Genomic DNA, 26,845 nt, shown 5'->3' with positions numbered 1-26,845 from the left:
AAACGTGTGTCATGATTGACAAGCCATATTTGCATTAGAGGGCTATTTTGGGTCTTTTGGGAACCATGACTTTGAACTTTGGTATATCAGAATGGTCAGTTGCAATGTTTTATTTCATAGGCTTCTTGAACAAAAGTGTGACATTTCCCTAAGTATGGTATAAGACCATTTGGCAGAACAAGTGAATACAATATATGTTAATACAAATCTCATGCTAAAACTTAAGAACATTCATAAAACTGAAGTTTAAATGTCTTTACTAGCTTTCCATACTGATACATCATTAGTCACAGAAATGTCATATTAAATATTTGTGTTGGTCAGTAGTTGAAGGGTGTTTATATGATGTATCTTATGTTTCTGACTTTCGAAATTCCTAATGCCGTATTCTCTTATAAATATGCGTAACTGCATTTACCTGAAGTCCTTTATTACTTTCCTTTGATTTAAGGGAGATTTGTTTCTTGAAAAAACGATCTTCTTTTCGTGTTTCTATTTTTTAAAATATTTTTCGGTTGACACAAACAGTGTTAACTCTGGTAGTGAGAATAATGGTAAGAAGGACTGTTAAGAAATGCCAGTTGAAACTTGTTGAGAAGTATTAATTTTTGTCAATTATTGAAGATTGGCCATTTTATTATATTCAGGCTCTAGATAAAAAAGAAATACCAGCCAGTAAAGCTGAAGAAGGAGAGGAAAGGGGGGAATGCAAACATTCTGACCATAGATTGTTGACCTAAAGCTTGGAAACTAGCTCGTAGTGTCCTGGCATCCAGGTCAAAGGGGACGCACCATTAGTCACATCTGTCATTTCAAGTTTTGTGCTCTGCGGAGCCTTAGGTTCCATGGAGATATCTTTGGGGACTGTTAGTTTGCATATAGGGAGGGTGAGAAAGTGGGGCTCCAGGGCACCTCAGCTTTTATTGGTTGTATGTATTAGGAATCCATCAAAATTTTCATTTGAAAGGAAGGCTCTCATGCTAAAAAAAGAAAAATTGGAAAGCCGGTGAATAACAGGGATCTCATTATCAGAGGGGAAGCAACATAGTAGCTCCTTTGGGGAAATGAAGCTTAACTGCCTTTCTCTTTCACTTAAAAAAAAGTTATTTCAAACATACAGGAAAATACAGGTACCCATATAACTGTGACCCAGATTTAACAAATGTTCATATTTTTCCACATGCATTTTACATTCAAAGGATAAATATAATAAATAAAATTGACCCTGGTGAAACTCCTTTGTGCCCTTCCTCTCCAAATCTCCTTTGTTCCGTCACTGAGCTTAGATAAACTCGATCCTGAAGTTGATGTGTGTCCGCTTGTGCGCTAGATCCACATCTTACTACAAATGTGTGTATCCATACCCCATTTGTGTATTGTTTTGTGCATTATCCATTTGCATAATGATGTTACACTATACAAATCCATTTTCAACTATATATTTAAGGTTTGCCCACATTGATACTTGTAGCTTTAATTCATTCTTTTTAGTGGATCTATGCTATACTGATACGTGAACAAACCACATTTATTTATTCATTCTCCTGTTGACAGACATTTGGAGTCCAGACGATGAACATTTTTTTCACTTTTACACATAGTGTAGTACCGAATATCCTTGAGTAGCTCATTTCGAAAGGCGCTTCTTACATGGCTGTTTATGAAGCAGGCCATCAGCTAGCCCACTTGGTGTCTTTAATCCATTTAGAATGAGGCTCTCTTTCCTTCCAACACTTTCCATTTTCTGGGAAATGATCGTAAAGACTAAGCAAATCCCTTTATTTCAAGGGTGTCTTCCATACTTGTGCAAAGTAAAACTTGCATGATCATAGCAGTCACCTGCACGTAGGCGATGCAAAGTAAGACAACACACAGGATATAAAGAGTTTGGGTGAATGAGTGTGCTTGACAGGTTAGCAGCTGAATCTAAATAAGATTGGTGCTTAGTGTTTACACGAGATCTTTCCAGCTAAAGGCATGGTCTGGGAAAAACTGTATCTTCTTGAGAGAGAATTTGCTGCAAATGAAGAACACAGGGAAGCTATTTAAGGCTTCTTTTCTTTTCCAGGTCACAGAGGACGAGTGGCAGGGTCAAGTGATATTGTATAGAGGTGTCACTTCTCCGTTTTCCCCTTTCCAGAACCCTGCCCTCAAACCCCTCCCAGGTAGACACACAGACAGCACAGGCTCCTACCAGGCTTCACCTGGTACCTCCACAATATGCTACTAGAGAAGGCAAGCTGTCCAGGGAAGGCATGCATGTTTTTCCTCTGGGAAAGGAAGTTTGACTTGTCTTGGGCTGAGGTGCATGCTGTGAGCTCCCACTGAGGCTGGCTCTACACGCCAATACGTTGAAATGCATTTGTGGGATGTTTCTTTGGTACTCACCAGGTGGCTTTGCTAGATAGGAAAAGAACCCTGCAAGAAACAGTGCAATGTCCCCTCTGTGGTTCATGGGAGTTTTGTAGGGGACAAACTCTGCCCTGCTTTTGAAATATTAAAAACATATTATTTGCTTTGCAAAGTCCTTGCAGGTAGATGTTGCATGAGACAGTCTAGCAGGAGACTCTCTGAGGTGCCTAACGTTCTCATCTTCTTGACCCTGTCCCAGGCAACAGTTTAATCAATGATTTGGGTAAAGAGTTGAGGGAATGCGTTTCCAATTTGCAGATGACAAAAAGCTCATTAGGAGAAAGAGCAAAAAAAACAAGCTTGCTGCTACTTTTATGGTGGTTTGTTCATTTTCATCAAACAGGTCTTAGCTTAAATTTCACCTCCTCATAGAGGATCTCCCTGAGGATCTGCCTAATGTATGACCTTCATTTCCAATCAGTTTTTACCTGTTTTCTTTATCCAAAATTGTATTTCTTAGTTGTTTAATGGTTTCCTGACACATCTCCATAGACTCTAAGCTTGATGAGAGAAGGGACCATGCTTCCCTGATCATTTCTGGCACCCCAGGACATAGCATAGCTCCCGGTACATAATAGGAACTTAATAAATTTTTGTTGATTAAGTGAAAGTCATGGGAATCATTGAAGAATATTAGGCATGGAAGTGACATGATAGGATTCTTAGTTCAGAAATGGAATTTGGAAGAAGTCAAGACCAGAAACTTGGTATACATTATTGAATATGCTTTATAGAAGGAAACATATATGTTGTAGTTGTTCGAAAACTTGCCTTGCATGCATTCACGGTGTCAAATTTCCTGATTATAAGATATAAGAGCGTCACTCTTAACTTTGCCTTGAATATTATCTTCCATCCTTGACACCATTGAGTATTAACATTAATATTAACAATCTAAATCCTACCCAGAAGATAATGTCTAGGATGATCTCACAACAAGGTGAGAGAGAGGGCTTTTAGTTTTTGTTAAAATTGTTAAATAACTATCAGGTATAAGACTAAAAAGATTCATTCTGTGTTGTTAGGGAGGGCAAAACTCAGGCCAGTGGGGGCCCATTACATGAAAGCAAGTTTCAGTTTAGCATGAGACAGAGCTTTCTAACAATTAGTGGGGCTGAATAAGGGAATGGATGTCCTCAGGAGATCATTAGATACTTGTCAATAGATGGCATGGAAGCAGATGCCAGATGCCCATCTGTCAAAGACGCTGTTGAGAGGATGTCTGCCCCATGTGGGAGGGTCATTCCACAAGTGTGTGCAATCGCCTAATATTTATTGAGAACCCACAGTGCACTTGTTCCGTGGAGGATACAGAAATATATAAGGCACAGCTGCTGTCTGGACATGATCACCTTCCAATCCTAAATTCTATGAATTCCAGGAAGTTTTAACCAAGGCCCTAATGTAATTCTCACGTCCTCCACATTCAAGCAGACTGAAATTATGAAGTCCCCAAACATGGCCAACCTACTATTAACATGTAGTCTTAGGCCCAGCAGTATGGACATGGTGCAGAATACAACTTCATAGCCACGTCCGACTTTTGTCCCCCAAGTCAAACTCTGGCTTTGTTTTTATGACATAAAAGATTCTAGAATATGAAAGTGAGTTTCTTTTCTTTGGTTCACTTCTGGGTTTGAAAGTTAATATGAGTTCTGACCTCAGGATGTCATGCACTGGCTTTATTTAATCAAACTTTGTTGAGATTAATATTTTTGCATTAGAATTGGATCTCTGTGGGGCACCTGGGGGGCTCAGCGGTTGAGCATCTGCCTTTGGCTCAGGTGGTGATCCCAAGGTCCTGGGATCGAGTCCCATATCGGGCTCCCTGCAGGGAACACGCTTCTCCCTCTGCCTGTGTCTCTGCACCCCCCCCCCGTGTGTCTCTCATTAATAAATAAATAAAATCTTTAAATAAAATTGTGTCTCTGTGACTCCAACTGATGACAAAAACATGAATTATAAAGTAGAGACTTTATGGAAATATAAGTAAGCACACTTAATACTTTAAAGTCAAATCTGCCCCAATCGATCACAAAGTGTTTGACTTGGAAACCTCCTTCCACACATAGAGAACATTAATAAATAAATGTCTGGATGGAGCCATTTTGGGGTTAGATTTAGATATCATATTAATGACCTAACATTTTGGTCTGAATTCTTATGGCTTCTGTCAATGACATGAAATTGGCTGTCACATGGATATGCCCTCTCTCTTTTTCACACACTTCAGTAACAGGAGCGTTGGAACCTCATTAATGTAGGTAATATCTGCTGTAGTCACTGATCCACATGCTATCACAGTGATCTGAGGGATTAGTATGCTTCCTTAGGCTACTTAACAGAACATTGGGAACCTGAGCATATTTACAGGCCCAGATATTTAATATTAGATTGCATACTATATTAGTAAATATACAGGACCCTTGAATAGTCCTTTAAAAATATTCCTTTGATGTATAGTCTGGGGACTTAGTTATTTCCTCCGTTGGCTGAAGTCTCTTTGTATGTGCTTACTTTTCATTTGTTGGCCTTAAAATTAATCCAGATTACAGTTATGTTCTCCAAAAGTTGCTCAGATTACTGTATTCTGAGTAAAGGGTATAGTACAGAAGGTGCTCTTGAGGGAGACAAGCCATTCCTCCCTAAGCCTAAGCCTAAGCCGTTGCTTTGAAGTTACCAAGAATCATATGCCAGCAGGGCCTAGAGTGTCCATTTGGTTTTGTATGCAAGCATTTTTAAAAGATCTTAGCTGGAAAAGCAAAAAAATAAATAAATAAATAAAATTAGGGAAATGAAAATATTAAAATGGAAGTTTGCATATTCTCACCAGGTAGAAAACATTGCTCCTGCATCACTCTTTTTTTCTTTTTCTTTTAAGATTTTATTTATTATTTGAGAGACAGAGAGAGAGAGAGCAAGAGAAAGAGACAGAACAGGAGTGATGGGAGGGGCAAAGGTAGAGGAAGAAACAGACTCCCCACTGAGTGGCGAGCCAGCTGGGGCTCCATCCCAGGACCCTGAGATCAGGACCCAAGCTGAAGATAAATGCTTCACCAACTGAGCCACCCAAGCACCCTTATATCACTCCTTTTTAATACTCTATTTTTTGCTCTCCTTTGAGCAAAGATTTGGAGCACTGTGTCTTAATCTTGCCTGCAACACTGGGAAGACTTAACAAATACTGACACCTGGATTCCACCTCCAGTGAAAAAAAAATTTTTTTCATTAATATCCCTCGTTTCATATAGTGATTCTAATTTATTTTTTCCTACTTTATTGAGATGTAATTGACAAATAACATTGTATAATTATATAATTGTATAATTGTAAAGTGTATGATTGTATAATTGTAAATTGTAAAGTGTATAATTGTAAAGGTGATGATTAGATGTATGTATATATTATGAAATGATCACCACAACAGGGTTAATTAAGACCTCCATCAACTCATGTAATTACTTTTTTTTTTTCAGTGAGAACATTTAAGTTCTACTCCTAGGAACTTTCAAGTATGTGATACAGTATGGTTTACTGTGATCGCCAAGCTATACATTAGATGCCTAGAACTTATTCATCTTGTAACTACAAGCTTGTGCCCTCTGACCAACATCTTCCCATTCCCCTCACTCTGCATGGCCTAACAATCACCATTCTATTGTTTCAATGAATTTGACTTTCTTTTAGATTCTACATATAAGTGAGATCATACAGTACTTGTTTTCCCCTGTCTGACTTATCTCACTTAGCATAATGCCCTCAAATCCATCCATGCTGGTGCAGTTGGCAGGGTTTCATTTCTTCTCAGAGCTGAATGATACTTCGTTGTCTACGCACACCACACCTTCTTTATCCATTCATCTATAGATAGACACTTAGTTCGTTTCCATGCGTCTGCTGTTGTGAATAATGCTGCAATGGACAAGAAAATACAGAACAGAGATTCTAATTTAAGTGTCTGGGCTGTGCCCTGGGCATTAGGGATTTTACAATTTCCCCAAGATTCTAATGTACAGATAATGCTGAGAACCACTGATATGTATATCTTGAAATATTCTATAGGAATATAAGAATTGGGAAAATTAGATATATGTGCTTACACTGGCAGCTTATCTAAAATCATGATAAATCTTTGTAGAATGCTTATCTTAATTTTAATTTAATTTAGTTTATTTATTTTATTAAAGAATATCTTTTAGGCCCAGCTTCTGTTTATGTTCTTAGGATACAGTTCTAGATGGAATATTACTAGGTGAGCATTATGTTCTTAACGTGTTTAGTTTTATATTTTAAATTTGATTTCTAGAAATTAACTATTTTTTCCTTAATTCTTGTTAGGATATACATTTAGTCACATCTTCACTAAGACTGAGTGTTATCGTTAAAACACACACATACATGCAACACACACTTTGCTAATTTGACATGAGATCTATCTATCATCTATCTATTCACATGTGCGCTTTTCTTTTCATTTATATTAAATTAATTTCAGAGAAGACCAAATATTTTATTACCAGTTATTTGAATTTCTTCAGTGAGGTGTCTCTTCATGTTATTTGAACATTCTGTAGTAGATTTCATGTTTAGCGTGTGTTTTAAGAAAATAATGGCCATTATAATAAATGAATGTCATTTTCCCTAGCAATCCCCCCAGAACCAATACTGAAAAGTCTTCAATTTTCTTTATATCTTTAATATCTAACCCATTCATTATAATCTTAGATGTAGTTTTACAGATTTTTAAAAGCTAAAATGAAATTTTGAGGTGTCATTAGGTAAATGACATCATATGGAGCCGTCTAAAGGATGATGAAGTGAGGAGAGACAGGGGCTAGGATGCTCTGATTCCATGAAGCATGGTTTAAAAGCTAGAGTTTAGAGCTTTTTCCTTTCCTCTTCATGCTAATAGAACACTTTGTTATCCTTTCACCATAACTTTATTTGCCTTCAATGTCGGTGAATCAAGTGGCATATCCATAGCTGCCTACTGCTGCAGGGATACATACGTTATGGAAAACCATTATAAATTTAGTCATGATGATGAAGAAAAATATGGTGCTTGTTACATTCTAATTAAACCCAAAGTTGTTTTTGTGAGTCCTTAAATCTAAGGCCAAATTTTGCTTTAATCTCACAGACATATCCCAAATCAGAGGCAGATAGAACTATATTGCATTATCTTTCTCTGGCTATACATGATTTATGTCCTGTCTGGGTGAAAATATTTCAGATGTTTTTGCTATTCACATGATTTTGCTATGTGATAAATTGAAGGTGTGATATTACAAACCAGGATTTGGAACAAGAAAGACCATGAAACTTACAGTTTCTATTCACACGCAGGATACTTTTTAGTTGTCACTGATTTTTTTCATCAATAATCAAGATGTCTTTGTATAAAAGATGTAAAAATGCTTCAGTTTTCTGGAATATGACAATTTTCCAAACCTCCTTTTTATTTCCCTTGCTTATTTTATGAATATGGCCTTTAGATGTGTCTTTTCCATTTCCTCATTTACCCTTCTAAGTTCACTGCTATTTTTTTTTTCTACCCTTAATGCCCTTTCTATTTCAAAATGGGAAAGTATAAGGCTTGAGGCTCAATTCAGCCTGGCTTGGAATAGCTTTGTGTAAATAAGAGAATTGTGTTTTATGCTATTCAATCTTAAGGAGTAAAAATGACTTTCACTTTAGTGAAAAGGAGCATCACCATGTTTTAAAATTATAGGCTTTTAGGGCTGAGAGGAACCCTGGAAATCATTGAGTCCATCCTTCTTGTTTTATGGATTAGAAGTGATCCTGCAATCATTCTGTCATAGGCAAACTGCTCCTTGTCCTCATGGGCAGACTTCATATATTCCGCCCACCTTACGTCCTCAGAGGAAGTTGAACCAGAGGTAGACTAAAATATAGCAGTTAGGAGTAGAAGTTTGAGGTTAGACTGATATGAGTTCAAACCAATTCTCTTTCAGCTACTAGATCCTGAGCAAGTCATTTTACTTGGTTGAGCTTTAGTTTTCCTCCAGTAAATTGGGCTAATTGTATCAACCACAAGTCATTATGAGGACTGAGTCGTGTCATGTTTGTTGAATATTTAGTTCAGTGCCTGGTACAAAGTGAGTATAAGAAATGGAACTTGCTTTTATTAATATCTTTCTTCTCATCCATCTCCTTGTCTAGATTGTGAGTTCAGTGAGCCTGAACTCCTGTTCATCCTCTGTATGCCCTACGCCTTGGCATGGTATCTCATTCCATGACAACTCCATACTTACAATGCCTAGAGCCCAAAATCTTGGAGTTATTTTGTCTTTTCTCTTTCTTTTGTCACCCCTCTCTCTTTTATCTACAAATACCTAAGTGCAAAGTGCCATGATACTTTCCTGGACTAATGATGGAGGCTCTTAACTGGTTCCCCATTTCTCTTAGAGCAGCCAAAGTTATCCTCTTAAAACACAAGTCAGATTGTATAAATATCCTGCTTAGAGCTCTTTGATGGCTTTCCATTTCATACAGCATAATAGTGAAAACCTTTCTTTTACAAACTCTTGGATCTTTTCTGCTATTATTCTCTCTGCCTCATTCCACCCCAGCCATACTTGCCTTCTTGCTGTTCATCAACACTCCAGGAACATGATTGTCTAGAGTGAAGATTTTTAAAGAAAGGTCATTGATAGCCCATCACATATTTTAGACTGTTTACTTGTTTTCATATAGGAATAGAAGTGACTAAAAACAAAATAACATATTCAATTAGATAGATATGTAACAAAGGTGTTAAACTGGAGGAAAATGACTCTTTAGGAATCTCGGCTGGAAAACCAATCAAGACACTCATGAGGTAGATACAAGGGTGCTTGTACTGAATTCACAGGACTTTGGTCCTAGTTAGCCCTCTTCTTCTTTAAATTTTATTATTTTTAGCTAACATGCATTTCACTTCTATTTTATTATCTGTGGTTTCTCTCTAGTCTGATGCACAGTTTGTCCTAATTTTCTGGGTGTTTATCTTGCTATGATTTTACTTAGCTGATCCCAGATGAACCATAGATTACCTATTACCAGAATCTCCACTCTCCATCATCCTTACATAGTTTCCTCTTGGGCAGCTCTGCCTGAATGTGGCTTGAGCTCAGTACAACTGGCCCAGAGTAAAGCGTGCAAATATATCAAAACATGTCTAAAATAATTCTTGTGATTGAACATTACATTTACTGTTGGGTCACCCATCAGCCAGGACAAAAAAGTAAAGTATAACTTTCCTTACCCAATAAAAGGATACATGCCAGTTCTTCAAGAAGCAAAGCAGTATAATCTTCTGAGACCAAAATTAACACAAGACTGTCTGTGACATTATCAGAAACTTACTCTGTGTCATGTAAAACTGAGAACTCATGTTGAGGTGACAACTTATTAAAATTAGTGTTTCACTTTATCTATATTGAAATTTGATATGAAGTCTTAGGATCATTTTAATAAGGAAATGGAAAACTCATCAGGGCAATTATAATTTGTTTACAAATTAGAGCATTTTATCTTCAAAATGCAATAAAAAAAATTCTACACTTTTTGGTGGAGAGGGACATAGACTGGAATTGGCTATATTTTCAAATTTAATTTGCTTAATAACAATCGTGAGTGCAAAAGAAGGCTTTTTGTGGATATGGTGATAACTTTGATGCTCTTTAGGGACCATTGTGGTGCAGTGGAAAGAAACTAAGATTTGAACCAAGAATCCTGAGTCCTATTTTTGTCAAAAACATGTGACCATAAAGGAGTCGCTTGACTTCTTTGAGACTTTGTCATCACATAAAATGAGGACTCACTACAGCTCTTAAATTCTGTATGGGTTTTGACTTTTGACTACTTTGGATGAAGTAGCCCTTAAATTGCAACATAGAAAAGTCTCTCCCAAGCTTCTAATTAAAGGGGAGGCTAATCTTCTGCAACGAAGTTGACTTTGCTGACCACCCTGCATTGTGGTTGCAGTTTGAAGGCATAAGCAAAAGGGATGATGCCTAGAGAGTCCATCAGGACAGCTGGGCAAGTTCCCTCAGAGGACGTTACCCTGGACAGTGATGGCTCTGCTCTTCAGCTGTGCTTGTTCAGGAAATGAAGTGTTGTCACCATTCCCAGAGTAGATCAGTTTCTCATGTAATAGACACATATCTAGCAACAAAAGACACTGATATGTAAACCCAAATGCCAATTTATTAATTTATGACTTGAAATACAATTGTCAATGACATAAGATATTTGTAGCAATTAATCAACACATTCTCTTTCTGGAAGAAAGCTGTTAAGTGAAACAAAAAAAAGCTTAAAAGCTGGGTATGGGATCAAGGCACCTCAAGGACTAAGAGCATCTTGCAGCCTGATGCACCCAGCTCTAATAATGGCATTCCTCCAAGGGAGGCCACAAAAACTCCTAGTTGTCTAGGGCATCTAGTTCCGGGATGTGGTGAGCACACATTCTGTCCAGAATTCTGTCCAATTCTTATGTTTTCATGGCTGAACTTCTTTATCTTGTCCTTAGGTGTAACTACACCTTCATTTGGGCTCTGGTCAGCTTTGTTCTGTACTGGGGGAGATGGTGTTGCTTAAGAGTGTCTCTGCAGTTGTCTGCTATCACCCATTTTTATATGGGAAGGCTCTTCTAACTCACTGAGCACTGGGCCTGCCTTTTCTTCCCTTGTGTTCCACCCACATCATACAGCTTGATTCTCCCTCCTGTGTGTTTTGGCAGTAACAAAAGGAATTCTCTCCGGGATCTGCATTCCCAGGGTGTGAGCTATCTCCAGGCCTAAATGCTAGGGGAGGGAAGAGGAGGATTAGAAGGATGGAGGTGGAGCAAAGTGTGAGAGGAGTGGCTACTCTCAAAGCCAAATCCTTTGTCTTTGCTTTGTCCTTGCTGGGCTCCAGCCACAGGGAATAAATGTTTGGTATTTAGCAACGCTCACATTAGTCTGGGACTCTTTTTGTGCAGACCATGAATATTTCCCCCCCTCAGGGAAAACAGGATTCTCAAGAGTAAAATGAATTATCTACTTGGCTAATTAGCTAGGATATAACAAAATTCTCGGGAGGATCATCCCATCTGAGAATTTCTATAATGTATGCTTATTTTTGCAGAATCTATCTCTTTTCATTCTGTAGCCTGCCTGTCCTACAGCTCATTCCTCCCAAAGAAGGCAAAGTTGTCAAGTAGGCAAAAACCTCTTTAAAAAACCTCCTTCTCTTTCTTGTACCTCTCTGCTTTTCTCCTCTTTTCTCTGCCTCGTAACTTCTGATACTCCAGGGTGACCTAAGGCATTCAGTCCCCTCAGGTTGTCCCAGTTCTTGCATATGCCTCCTCTACTAACTCTCACTTCAGGGGGTTTTCATCTCACCCTGGTTGGGTGCCACCGCCCAGCACCCTCCCATGTTAACATCCTCTGCATATTCTTCTTCTCTTTGTCTTGTAGACAAAGAGATGCCACACTTGACCTTCAGTAGATAAACCAGTATCCCGATAAAGTATTCAAAACCTAAAATGGTTTTATAACTTACTCTTTGCTAGTGGGCATGTGGTAGCATTTCTAACATTGTCCCATCTTTCCTTCCCGAAATTCATTTGGTTCCCATTTCAGCCACCTAATTTCAGCAAGAATGGGTCCATGCTTAGCTTCAGAGAGGAGGTCTAATTAGTTCAAGTCAATCGGAGACACTCTGAAGCACAGAAAAGGGTATAACCTAATTAGAGATAAAGAGATGCAAGAAGACATTTGTTGGTATTGCCACAAAGATTGTTTTCCTCCCTCCCATTGGTGCTATGAAAGAAGACACTTGGGTCTTCCTCCCATTGTATAGGAAAGGGAAGTCTGAGACTCTGGCCCTGTGTTACATTCACGGGGGGTGGGGGGGTTGGGGGGGCGGGGAGAGCCTTGAGCTTCAGGGTCTCTGAGGGAATCCTGAGACTGATGCAGATATCAGAAGACAGAACAGACGGAGGGAACCTGGATCCTTGGATGAGATCATTTGAGCTGCCGGGTCAAACCTTACCTTAAGCCAATTGTCTCTCAACTTTTCATTACCTAGGTCTATAAATTCCCTTTATTGTTTAGGTCTGGATCTTCATTAGTCACAAAAGAAAGAATCTTAGAAAATGCTTTGTTGTAATTTTAAAAGGTTTAGTGGAATATAGTAATCCCATAACACAAAGATTCATTTTTATTGATGGAATTGCATGCATTGTAACAGACTTTATAGGATCCCTCTGCTCATAATATGTAGGTTATATAAAGGTTAGCTCTGACCACAAGGAAAAAATACCATAAAGCATATGTTCATCAGCCCCTATATACAAGTATACACCAAAATTACTAATTTTTGTCTTTGAGAAGACCCTACCTCATATGAGAGTCTTACCTCTTGATCCATATTTATGTAATACCCATATTATCCACAGCTGTAACTGAACCCAAGTCCATCTGTCTGAAACACAGCAAAGCCCTCACTGAGACATCAGATGCATAGCAAGGAAACTGTTTATTTGAGAGGCAGCCAAATGAGAAGATAGGAGGGCAAGCCTTAAATCTGCATCCCCCCCTGAAGTGGGGGAGAAAAAGGTTTTTATAACTATAGGAATTGAGATTACATTCATCTTGAAAAAGGCTAGGGAAATTTAAGATTATTCTTCATGGAAGTTGGAGAGCATGTGCATTGGGCAGGTATGTATGTAACATTCATCCCATGTTCACTTTAGGGTGGAGACAACATCACAAGGAGGCAAAATTCAGCCCCTGAAGTCAGGAGGTTATTTTAGGACAAGCAGAAGGGGCTATGGGCATGTTCCTAGACCTGGTACAAACTGAATGGGGTCTTCAGAGTGCAGAGCCTTGCTTGTTTCTAGGCTGGAACCACATCAGTTGAACTTGAGTCCAGGTTTTGTTAGTGGGGCCTGCAAAGGCGCTATAGCTGATGAGGGGGAAACGGTTCTCTGAAGAAGCAACTTTAAAGTTTCTGCAAAAAAATAAAAAAAAAATAAAAAAATAAAGTTTCTGCAAGTTTCAACCTCATGAACCCTATGGGGCACAGTTTCACAACAGATGATTAGCAATAGTGTGGAGTAGTGGATACCTAGATTTTAGAAGAATAAAATTCTCTCATTTGATGTGTTACCTAATCCCTTCTAAAAAGCTGTCCCCACATTTGTGTAAAAGGAACCATACCAACTTTCACAAAATTGTTTGGCAATTAATTAAATGAAACCATGTGCAAAAAGTGTGCCCTGGCATGGGAGTGTGGCCTGTGCCTGATGCTCCGAGCTCACTCTCAAAGCAATGTTTCCCAATATATACGTACATCAAATCATTACATTGTATATCTCAAAGTTACACAACATTATATTGTCAATTATAGGTCAGTAAAGCTGGGGAAAAGTGGCATTTCCTTCTACCCAAAACAGCACCAGAATCTAGTTGAGTGATGAAGGTTGTGGAATTAGAGTTGGATTGCCTAGCTTCAAACCCTGGTCACTCTGCTTCTGGGATTTTTTTTTTTTTTAAGATTTTATTTATTTATTCATGAGAGACACACAGAGGCAGAGACACAGGCAGAGGGAGAAGCAGGCTTCATGCAGGGATCCTGTTGTGGGATTTGATCCCAGGACCCCAGGATCATGACCTGAGCCAAAGGCAGATGCTCAACCACTGAGCCACCCAGGTATCCTCCTGCTTCTGGGATTAATGGACAAGGACAAGATAATTACACCATTTCTTCCTCAGTTTCTTCATCTATAAAATGAGGATAATAATAGCACTTTCTGGGGATCCCTGGGTGGCACTCTGGGGGGGTACAGTATGGCTGGAAAGGCATAGATGAGGGAAAAGGAGTCCTTGAGAAAGAGAAGAAACCTGTGTGGACAGATCGCATAGGGCAGGGCAGGCCTTCAATGATATTGGCTTCTACCTGGACTACGGTGGAAGGATTTGTGCAGATGTGCGTTCTCAGCGAACCGCTGGATACTCCAGTTGGAAGAGATTTAGGTTGTGTCTTAGTCCATCAGGACTGTCACACCACAGACTGGGTGACTTCAACAGCAGAATTTTTTTTTTTTCTTACATTTCTGGAGGCCAACATCCAAGATCAAAGTGCTTAGCAGGGTTAATATCTTGTGAGGCATTTTGCCTTGGTGTCCGGATAGCTGCCTTCTTGCTGTGTGCTCACATAGCCTTTCCCCTGGGTGCATGGGGGAGAGAAAATGAGAGAGAGGTCTCTGGTGTCTCTTCCTCCTCTTAGAGGAGGGGAACCAGTCTTCTTGGATTAGGGCCTCACCCTTACCAGCTCATGTGACCTTAATTACCTCCGTGAAGACTCTATTTCTGAATATAGTCACAGGTGACAGCTTCGACGTAAGAATTTGGTGGCGAGGGGGGTGGGGGGCAAAATCTAGTCCATAACTACCATTGGACGGTTAATTTTATGCATTAACTTGGTAGGCTGTGGTGGCCAGAAATTTGATCAAATACCAATCTAGATGTCACCGTGAAGATATCTTTTACTTGTGATTAACGTAAGCAGACTTTGAGTAAAGCAGATTACCTTCTATAACGTGCGTGGCGTTAATCCAATAAATTGGAAGCATTAAAAGAAAAAGATTGAGGTCCTTCAAAAGGGAATAAATCTGCCTCCAGACGGACTTTGGACTTGAGCTGCAATGTTAACTCTTTCTTGGGCTCCTGGCCCTCTAGGCCTTGTATTTCCTAGTTCCCACAGTTATGCAAGGTGATTTATTGATTCTGTCTCTCTCCAGCCTCCTGCATTGGTTCTGTATCTCTGCTTCAGGTGTACCCTGACGAATATAGGTAGCAGGGTGGGATTAGGGGCATAAATCAGACAGCTGTTGTAGTGGTTCATCTAGAGGTCAAGTGAGATGTTTAGAACATTATGCTTTTAAGAGTTAAATTGCAGTGTGCATATGATATTATAATTTGGGTTATTTGCATCTTCTCTATAAGATATTACATAATATTCATACTATAATCTACAAAAGAACTTGGATCCCAACATGAAAGAAACAAAACTGCCCTTTTTTACCAAATGCGGCATATATGGGCTTATAGATATTTTGTTTTGAACTTTGTCCTTTTTTGGGAAGTTTTAAAGGTATAAAAAATTTAGTAGACTGTGCTTACAGCTGAGAATTACACACTGAGCTCATAGTAGGTATTTGATTCATATTACATAATACATAAATGGTGGGAGAAAACACTGGCTAGAAGGAGACTTTGGGGGACTCTCGGCATAATAAGGACTGGTATGTTGTTTCTCCCAGGTAGTGGGGGATCTAGTTTATTTTGACGTTGTGAGTTCCCCCAACATATGTCATTCAATCTCTTTCTAGTTCCTGTATTCATGGTAAATTTATTCTTCGAGTAATTGTGCTGCAAAAACTTTAGAGCTGGGACGCCTGGGTGGCTCAGTGGTTGAGTCAAGGTGTGATCCTGGAGTCCCGGGATCGAGTCCCACATCAGGCTCCCTGCCTGGAGCCTGCTTCTCCCTCTGTCTGTGTCTCTGCCTCTGTCTCTCTCTCTCTCTCTCTCTCTCTGTGTATCTTTCATTAATAAATAAAATATTAAAAAAAAACCCTTAGAGCTTAATTTTTTTTTAGGAAGGAGCTCCATTATTCCTTGTAGTAAGAATTTGCACTAGCAGCCTCTCCTAAGACTGGATTTCTCACTTTAAAAAATGTGGGTGAAATAGAGACAGGATGCAGACTGGCGGTTGCCAGGGACTGAGAGGAGGGAAGAGTGAAGAACCACTGAATCACAGATAGGCGGTTTCCAATGATGAAAATGTTTTGAAACTAGATAGAGGTACTGGTTACACAACATTGTAAATGAACTAAATGTGTGTTCGCTTCAAAGTGGTTAAGTCTACGTGATGTCAGGTTCACCTCAACAGAAAGAAGTGGGGATGAAAAGAGCATCCACCTCATCGGGTTATATGGAGACTTCTGGCCGTTAAGTGCTTAGCACCATGGCTGATACTTAGCACAGGGCAACCAGTCAAAGCCATTCTCGTCTTCTTCCTCTTCCTCTTCCCCTTCCCCTTCTTCTTCCTCTTCCTCTTCTTCTTCTCTTTGCTCTTCATCATCATTGTTGTTAGCACTGTCATAGCCATTCTAGAACCAATTCCTCCTCAGATAAAAATGCTAACCTGTATTGCTGTCACCCAAAGGGGAATACTGGGAGGTGAGGCTAGGAGATTAGGTTGGGATTAGTTTACGCCAACTGAAGAGATCCAGAATGCATTTAGCAGGCAGCAGAGAAGCCCTGGAGATGCTTGAGCTGGACAGTGAAGTGAGTCATCCTGTGCTTTGAATCAATTAGCCTTGGAACCGTGTGGAGGGGATGAGGCTGAAAGAGGGGGACATAGTTAGCAAGTTTCTCTCAACAGGGTCCTTAGATTGCACTTTCTTATTTCCTCCTCAATCACCTTGGATTTGGCTGGCTACATAGCAAACACTTAATAAATACTTGTAGATTAGTTATTTTACACTTGTTTAATGCCTTCCTTTGAAGTACTTCCAGTTGAGATTACTTCTACAAATCACATAATGCAAGATAAAATGCCCTATATATCTGTCAGTTTTCTCTAAGACTGTTTTCTAAGTATTATATGTGCTCGGTTCATGGACTGGGTGTTCAGTTGCTGGAAAAATAGAAATCACCCCATTAGTCATACCTCTGCAAATTTCACATTTTATATTCCAAGTTTTGTGGCGGGTGATATTTAAAGCCTATTTTTTGCTGGCTATTGTATCACTACAACTGTATATTGCTCGTGGACATTTTGTGATCTCAGATCTAAGGAAAATGATGATGTTCCATTTGTTATCACTTTGAGGGAAGCACAGAAAGACCTTACAGTGAGAAACACAGCTTAATTAGCACGTTGGTGATTTATATTACCCAGTGTGAAATCTCCACTGGCACCAAAGGAAGGATCAAAACAAAAGGCATCTTTTGGATTTAATTTTTTTTTTCTGTCTTACTCAGAATTCGCAACCTTATTTCCATGTCTCTAATCTGCAAAACCCACAATGTAATTTCATTGTCTGTCTCAAAGTTATCACATTTCACAATATCAGGGAAAGATACACAGCTGCTTATTGATTAATCTCTGTGGACAAATGTCTCCTGCACTGTCTTGTGTACAGGTGTATACCTTGATTGATGTAATTCAAAGGCTCTTCAGCATCACAGGGTTTTGGAACCTGAAGGGACTGTGGAAATTTTTAAGTTATACCTTTGTTATATATCGATTGAGAGAATCCTAATACAAATCAGAAAACTTTAAAAAAAAGTCAGAAAACGTTTACACTGATTTATATTTGATTTGGCATATTACTTGCATATGTTATAATAACAATATTGGTATATCTATGAATTTACTTAAGTAAATTCTTCAATTTGTAGACCATAAGTATCAGACATATATCTTTCAGATATATAAAAAAAATGTGACAGAAACTGGTTTTGGTTACAAAAACAAAAAAAAAAAAACAAAACAACAACAGAAATAAGGAAATTTATTTGCTTAAGTGATGAATTCAAGGATAGTTCTTTAAATTAATTGGACTTAGTGGTTTAAAGAGATCTATTTCTTCTCCATATCTTGCTTCTACTTTCCTGTGGATTTTCTTCAACTCTCAGACTCTCTTTGTGATGGTTGCTGGAACATTTGGGCTTCCATCTTCTAGGATCAAGATCAGAGGGAAGAGACTAACTTCTTATTACTTCTCCAGGCAATGCTTAACTTAGCTCTGATTAGACAACTTGAATCAGGAGTTGATTCCTTGAACCCATCACTGTGACTTTAGGAAAATGCTGATTGACAGAAATAGTATTTGTGTCAACACCTGGATTCTTGGAATCTGGAAAGTCCCAACCAAACTATGTATTCTGGGTGTGGGCAATATGATTTCTCCATAAAAGTTGGAGTGTTCTTACCAGTGTTTGGTGGGATGTTAATAGGTGGGCAAAACTGACAGATGACCATGAAATTTCACAAGTGGGCTCCAGGGTACATTGCAGCAATAAAAGGAGGGGAGGTAGGTGTAATATTATGAGGAACCCCTCTCCAGAGGACTGTAAATCCACATATTAGGAACACTTTCGACATCCCCGCTCCTCCAGGAGGGTATAATCTCTAAAAATGACTTATTCATTGAATCATGGTTAAAAAGGCAGAGGCAGCCTAGAACCATTCTAATGTTTTTACCATAGATGATAATTCTCAGGTTAATCATATCTATGATTTAAAAAATAGTCTATTTTCGAAAGTATTATTTTTGCCTTTTCAAAAACCTGGAAAACCCCCAAGTGCAAGTGAATATGACTTTATGAGAGACCTATTAAAATTTTCCATTGAATTGTTTTGAATTTAATTCTGTAAAAGGTGAATATATATAAGCTCTATTTAATCATTCTCTCTTGATAACATTTTTAAATTTTAAATGTAGAATATTTTCACTGAGGTGTTTTCACAACTTAAACTATATGTAGAAAAGCGTATTGTAAGTTCCTCAGTGAGATATCCCTAAATGATAATATTATCACATAAAAAGCAACAGTTTTAGGGTAAGGGGCTTTTCAAGATTTCTCAAAGTCCTTTAGTCTGCCTTTGTTTAGCAATTGGTTGTCACTCTTTCTTCTGTGTAGCAGGTCACCAAAGAGTTACCTCTAATGGGTGCTCATGGGAGGGCGGTCTTCATCCTTGCCCTGCATAGTATACTGGTCCAGGAGACCTGACTCAGTCCTGACCTCTTCCTGCCAGCTTCAGCCCACACCATGGGTGGATCACTCACTCTGTGGCCTCTTCCTGCAGGGTCCCCTCATTCACTAAGTGACTTTTTTGGAAGTGCTTACGTCCATCTCTCTTCTGGCACTGGTCCACCCAGAGGAGCTTTCTCTATCTTTGCTTTGGTAAACCGTGTGAGTGCAGGCTGCCCCAAACCACTGCCTATCATACTCCTGCCATTCTTCTCTTGCCCTTGATCCCACGTTTGCAACACTGGGCACTCTGAGGATCCTACTGCTCAGCACTTCTGGCAAGAAATGATCATGTCCCTGACTTAGCAGAGGTAGGGAGGACATTTGGGTCCCCTTCATATTACAGAAAGAGGTGATGGAGAGGTTTCAGAAGAGAGGATGCTTGCTGCTCTACACACTCATAAAGTGACCTCTCCCCTCCTGGTTCTGCTTTTATCTACTGGGTTGGGTGGAGGTGTTGGTAGTGGCTGCCGTGGTGGGTGATCAACTGAGGTCTCAAATGAAACAAGCTCTGTGGGGCAGTGGCTGCTACCAGCTAGTGGCAATTTTCTAAAGTACCCTTTGCTTTCTCCCTAGTGCTTCACCCTTTCCACATCAGAAAGGTCAGACTATGCCACTTTTTTGCTCAGAACACTCTAACGGCTTTCCGTCTTTCTCTGAATGTGCTCCAAAGTCCCTACTGTGGCCCACAAGACCCTGCCTGATGTGGTCCCCACATCCCACTCACTCCTGCTCCTCTACTCTTCTTCTACTCATTCAAATCCAGCCTGGCCTTCATGTTGTTTCCGGTTTTCCGGTTCAAGTTGTTTCACTACTTGCTGCTTCCCCTGCCTGAAATGCTTAGATTATAGATTCTCAAGACTTGCTCCCTTTCTCTTGTAAATCTTGTCTCAAATGTCACTTCAACAGTGAGGCCTGCCTTGACCATTCTACATAAAATAGCATCTTCTGACAATCTTGACTCTCACCCTGATTCCTGATTTCCTTTTCTTTATATCATCCACCAATACCTGATATATACATGTCTGTACTTGTTTATTGACACACCCCCCCCCCCCCCGAGACTTTCTCTGCTTGGTTCATTGTTATACTCCAGCAGCCAAGGCCATGCCTGATACTTGGTAGCTTTCCGTAAATATTTGTTGACTTAATAAGTGCATGTGTGATGAATTAATTAGGATGCATATGGTAAAATCAAGGCAAAACAAAGAAACTCACTTTGATGTTTCAGATGACTGATTTCAACTAAGTGCAAATTTCAAATCTCCAGCTGAAAAGCCAACCCTTCTCTTAATTTTGACACAATACTTTTGACTGTTTTCATTTTCATGGAGAACAACCAGGTACCTGCACAAACCCTGAGAAGCCCCACAGGCATTTGGCACCGTGTTAGTTCATTTCTTCTTTGCCAGAGGGAAACCTTTTTGCATTCCACATTTCCATTCCCACACCCTCATGTGATGGAAGCTGTAAGACCAGACTAGGTTACTGGTAAGGCCTCTTTTTGCTCTAAAATGTGCACCTTATGCATTTCTTTTTCTTCCATCCCACTTTGTATGCACGTTAGAGCAGACGCTGTTCCTTTTTGCCTCATCTGTATTGTTCATCTGCTCATAACTTGTAGATGAGGCTATTGTGGTACATGATTTGGAAGACTGGTCTTGACTATGTCTTTCAAATATGAGCTAATGGTGACTGCAGAGGCTGCTAATTCAGGAATATGATTCAGGTAGTATGGATGATGCAGTTATTGTTCAGGTTAAGGCTCTACTTGAGGCTATCAGTTTTCATCTGTAGAGCTCTGTGGAGTTTAGAGCTCTGAAAGCCATTAAAGATGGTTTCTCTCCCATTAGCCAAATACATTTCCTAAGGTGATTTCACAATTAGTCTCCAAAGCACTGTTGACAGGGAACAACAGGACAGGGCTTTTTCTATAAACATTTCTCACCAGAATTTTTCAGACTCTCATTCTTGGCATAGGATTTTAGTCCCATTTTTGCCTAAAATCAATACAGTTAAATTTGTCTGGTAAGATTATTTGTGTGTGTATTTTTTTTCTCCATTTAATTCATGTAGGGTGGAAGAAAAAGGATTTTGTGGTTAGATTGACAGAATGTTTGTGTTAAGTACATTTCCAGTGAAGAATAGAACAAAAACAAAAGCCCCTACTTGGAAGAAAGTTTGTTTAGAACTGGAATTAACCTGTCTTGAACATGATAAATGCCATACTTTTCAAAGGTTTGTTATAGAATTGATTTCTTTGCATATGATTCTGGTGGTTTAATATGATTGGCATAGCAAAAAAATTGCTATTTGATGTGGGAAAAGTTATTTTTAATGCACAGGACTGTAGGTGTAAATTTTATTTGTGTTAATAATACTGAATAAACTGCATTTATGTGTTGAGTTTATTTCTGGCTACTGTACTTCTACGTAATTTGATTGTCCAGTGTTCAGACACAGATTTAAATCTTTATGCAGCTGGGAATTAGCAAGTCACATTGTATTTGCTTCTGCTTGTGAAATCAGGAAAATGACCATGCTAAGGAAAGGAAGCTATTTCATGATTTTCTTTTAAGTACAAAGTTATTTCCATTGAAGCCTGATAATGAAGAATAACTTTTCACCTAAGTCTGTCTGAATGACAGGTCTGCAGGTTCTGACTTTTCTACTCATCTGTTACCTATGCTTAACAAAAAATATGACACATTTTTTTCTTATTTTTCCTTTAAACAAATTTGTATATTGTTTTTATGGTTTTAAAATCAACTGTAAAAAGATTAAATAGAATTATTGGCTTTTACCACATTATGAGGTAATTTTTTCCAATATTTACCTTGAAAACTATAATTTTTAATAAAGGTACTCAAACTCTTAAAATGGCTGCTGGGTTAATGTTGTTTCAATAATGCCACACACATTATCTTCATGTATACTAAGACGAACTTAACATTTAGCAGACAATAAGATTATTTGATGAAGTTTGTTTAGCTTCAATGACAATTACAGTTAATTTAGGCAGAGATTTAATTTAGTTTTTAGAGTCTGTTCTAGTTCTTAGGCTAACTGTTGGCCAGCTCCAGGGGAGTTACGACCATGAAAACTTTAGTATTCATCTGCTTTAGCTTTGTGTTGAAGTCCTCATAACATAAACAACTATGATTCATGAATAGAGTAAGTTTTTGCCTTACTTTATTTTATTACTATTTTGCCCTATGGGCTTGACTGTATATATGTTTAATTTGACACCAAATCATGAGTAGAGATTAAATTCATTGGAAATTTTTAATCTTGAAGAATTAAGTATTCATAGGTAGTAACACACCAGTATTCATTCCAGCGGGTTGTTATCAGAAATGGCAATTTACTCAAGGACATTGATAATAAACAAATATCTATTTAATGTTTCGATGGTACCAGGAGGCATGTAGGTGCATGGAACCTGTCTTCAAGGAGCATGAAATAAAATTGTTGAGATAATTAGTGCTTAGGTATATGAAAAGTCACTTAGTGACACCGGAATGCAAACTGATAATAAATTATATCTTAATTGTCAAATAAGGAGTATAGCAGACATCACAGATACCCTGAATAAATATATTTACTCAAACTTGAGTAATCAAAGTTGAGTAAATTTATACTGGTTTCTCTCACCTTTTTATATTACATTCTTTGGAATAAGGTGGTCGTTCCACATAAATAAGCAAGGTCAGTAAGCAATACCAGATAATGTTTATGGACTAATTCCTATGTGCTGGGCACAGGTGTATGACTTCAGCTTAGCCCCCCAAATCCCATGAAGTAGGCCCTGTAATCCTCCTTTCGCATATGAGAAAACTGAGGCCGGAACAACTTGCTGATGTCCACATAGCTGGTAGGTACCAGAGCTTAGATGCTGTGGCTGTACCATTATGCCATTGTGCCCTCTAGGACCCCTGGTTCTGAGGTGCACCAGAGAGAGGAATCTGGCCACAGAGAGCTAGCTTCTCACTGCAAATTTACTTTTACAGGACTCCAATTAGTACACAGAAAGAGCTCATTTACTAAACGGGCTCTGAGTAATTGGCTAATGGGCTTTTGGTGAGTAGTGTCCTCTGGAGGGCTGTTTCCACAGCCTGATGCATTGGGCAGTCAAGCCTGAGGTTGTTTATCCCGCTCCAGGACAGCTCAGCCCAGCACACTAACGCTGTTAGAAAATGGTTCCCTATTGAAAACTCAAACTGGATCAACAGCAGAGCCTGGCTTTAGTTTTCCAAAGGCAACACTAGCTGCCCAGCAAGGAGGTCCTGGATATCCTCGCCTGTAAACTCAGGGAATTGGGGTTGAGGGGAAAATGGTTCTCATCTTTCATATATGGGTTAAAACAGTGAGGACCTGGATCCGGATTTTTTTCCCTAGAACCCAGGCTCTGAAAGAAACCTGATGTGTGGTGAAGAATGCAAAGGGGTAGAGTCATTGACCTACGGCTATGTGGCTCTGCTTGCCAAGGCATTGGATCCACCCCATAGGGGAAATGGTGACAGGTATATCCCAACTGATGCAGCTTACTGCTGGCACCTCTTTGTGTCCCATTTGTTTCAGAAGTAAAATGGAAACAACAATACCCACTGGGCGTGGTTGTGGTGAGGAGTCACTAGATTGATAAATATAAAGTTCTTGGAAGAAAACCTTGGTGTTCAACACACATTAGCTATCATGATTATTATTATGCTAATATTATTACACATGTCAGATTACATAGTGGAAAGAAAATGGGATTTAGAAAGGGTTAAAGTTCTAGTTCTTCCCTCTACTACTTGTGTGAACTTGAACAAGTCACTTGTCCTCTCTGCTCAGGGCTCCCAACTGAGATGATTATTGCCCTCATAGGGTTGTTTAAAGGAATAATAAAAATCATATCTGTCCATTTAGTTTGTAAACTGTAAAGTCCCTTGTTCATTGTCATTATTAATGCCCCCAACCCGATCCTTCTGTTGAAGCCTCTCTCTTATTAACGCAATGGACACAACTATAAATGTGGGAGTCATATTACTCTTCTTCCCAATTAGTTGGCTGTAAGATTTTATTCTTAATATCTCTAGCATCTGGTTCCTCCTTATCCCATGGCAACTGTCCTAACTACAAGGCTGTAGCAGCCTCCTAACTGGCCTCTCTGACTCCAGTCTCTGGTCTGTTGGAAGAATGATTGTTCTAAAATGCAAACTCAGTCTTCTTATTCCCCTTCTGAAAACCCCCCAGTGGTTTCTCATTGCCTTCAGCATCAAATTCCAATTTATTAGCCTATGGGAAGGAAGGTCTCCCATGACATGGCTTTTCACACACTTCCTCAGGGTTACTCTTGCCCTTTTGCCTTTATCAATGCTTGTGTCATATTAAATTAGATATAGTTCTCAGAACATGTCCTTTTCTTTTTTCTTGTGCTTTCTGGCCCTTTCTTCCTCATTATCGTCTACCTGCCCTTTAAGATTATTCTAGCATTATCTACACTAAATAAGGTCTGATGTCTCTTTTCGCCAATACCCTTGCTGAGTCAGGAGTTTTTCTTGTGTGCCCCATGACACGTTGTGTTTGTTCTGATTGCATTGTTTCATAACTACTCCTTTATGTATCTTTTTTCTTTGTAAGGCAGAGGAACCCTTCGGGACTTTGTTCTCATCCTGCTTGTTTCTGTACTTTTGGTGGCTTGAAAAAATTGTTGGTTGAATGAAAGAATAAATATGACATTCAACACAAAATTGTAAAAATATCCAATAAAAATAAGATGATGTAGTTGTCCTTCCAGAATCATTTCCAAGTTGCTAATCCACTCCACTCTACCAGAGGTTTATAAAGGAGACCATATTTGAGATGTATTATCATATGCATGACCTTGGACAAACAGCCTCCATGAGTCTCATTTTTTTTCGGCTTTAAGATGAGAATAAGAGTAACTACCTTGTTTTTGCAAAGGGCAAAAGAAATATGCATATAAAACTCTTATATGCATGTAAATATTGCTTGGTATCCAGTAAACACCCAGTAAATGTGAATTACTACTGTCTTGTTAGCTTCAAAATAGGAGTAAATTCACCCTATCTTTCATTCAAGAAAGCTGTTCTTCTTGAGTTGTGTGGGAGAGGTGGTCTGTAGCTTTTCTAGACCACAGTGAGGTAGCTTATAAAAGAAAGGATTCATTACAATTCAAATAAAGTCAATATTTATCAAGAAAAATAATGGAGTTCAAAGAATATAGAGTTCTACCATAAGCTGAAGGAAAAACAAGAATCAGTTGATTCCATTTTCTCTTTGAATGATGGTTTCCTCCGCCTGTAGTTCATAGTAAAACAAAAACTTTTCAATTCTCTACTCTCCCTTTCTGCTGACACCTCTTAGGAATATTTTTGTCTTTTTAATACTCAAGCCAGAAAAGATTAACTGATATATGACAGACAGTGAGGTCAAATAAAAAGAGACACTGGTTGGACCTGCACCTGTCAGTGACATGCTCAGTGTCAGGATACCCATCCGGAATTCCTTTGACCCTTCAGGTGCTGTGCCACCTACATGGCTGTGATCAACAGTCTTTCAAAGCACAGGTAAAACAGAGGAAGAAAAAAATGACTGTTCTCTACCACCTGAGCAGGGGTGTCAGGAAGATGATTTAGGAAGAGGGAAAAATAGGATGTTGGAAAGAGCATGGACTTTGGTGGCAGGCTGCTGGGTCTTCCTCCTTTCTCTGTCCCCTGTCCTCTCGTTCACCTTGAACACACTTCACTTTCTGTGAACTTTATTTTATTTATCCATATAATGGACATAACAGCATCAGTCTTGAAGGGTTGTTGTGAACAACATGTTTTTTAGCAATATATCATAGCTGTCTCTTTTTCTGTGTGCCTGGGCAGTATCAGGTACCATCTTTGGTAATCCTCTGCTGTTCTCCTTGAATCTAAAAAAGGCTTGAAAGATAATGCCCTGGCTACACACTGTGATTCATTGTCGAGAGCCTGGAGATAAAAACAGTTTAGGGACACTGTTGATTATAGTAAGTAAATGTTTCTCTGCCTTCCTCCCTCCCTTCCTCTCTCCCTCTCTTTTTCTGCTCCTCCCTTCTTCCCATTTCCTCTCTCTCTCTCTCTTTTTGCCTCCTTGCTCCTCTATTCCCCCGTTCCTCCCTCTCTTCCTTCTGTGCTTCTCTTTTGTTCCTTCAGTGTACTTGTGAAATAATCTGTGGTCAAAAAAATGCTCATCTTCTTGCATATTACCGATGGCATCATCAGTACCTCTAGGAAGCAGCAGTGACTTTTTTTCAGATATTTCTAGGTCTACATGTAATTTCAGAGTCAAAGTCTTTATTTCATCTACCATTATTGGTCCTACATTCTTGAAAGCTGAGTATGATATAATCCTTCTATGATACAATCCAAAATCTCTTTTGATGCAAGACTATGGGTGCAAGGGGAATAAAAGAGGATCTTAGCAGTAAGACTCAGCCACTCCATCACACTGCATAATGATTAGGCTAAGCTATCTTATGTAAAATCCACTTCTAAATCCTAAAATATACCATTGTGTACGGTTTGGGGGTAGAGTAATGTAAGAAGTCCAAATTTCTTCTTATTCTTCTTCTTTTTTTTTTT

The 26,845-nt window shown here is 39.0% G+C and overlaps 1 protein-coding gene across 1 annotated transcript in view; it reads left to right on the top strand.

Moving 5' to 3' along the window:
* Positions 1 to 26,845, top strand: part of LOC140623089 (cytosolic beta-glucosidase) — a 113,071-nt gene that overhangs the window by 63,465 nt on the left and 22,761 nt on the right. The window lies entirely within an intron of this gene.

This window comes from Canis lupus, chromosome 2 (assembly GCF_048164855.1).
Source record: "Canis lupus baileyi chromosome 2, mCanLup2.hap1, whole genome shotgun sequence".
Taxonomy (NCBI): Eukaryota; Metazoa; Chordata; class Mammalia; order Carnivora; family Canidae; genus Canis; species Canis lupus.
Note: the sequence above shows the minus strand (reverse complement) of the source record. Positions and strands in the feature narration are given on the sequence as shown.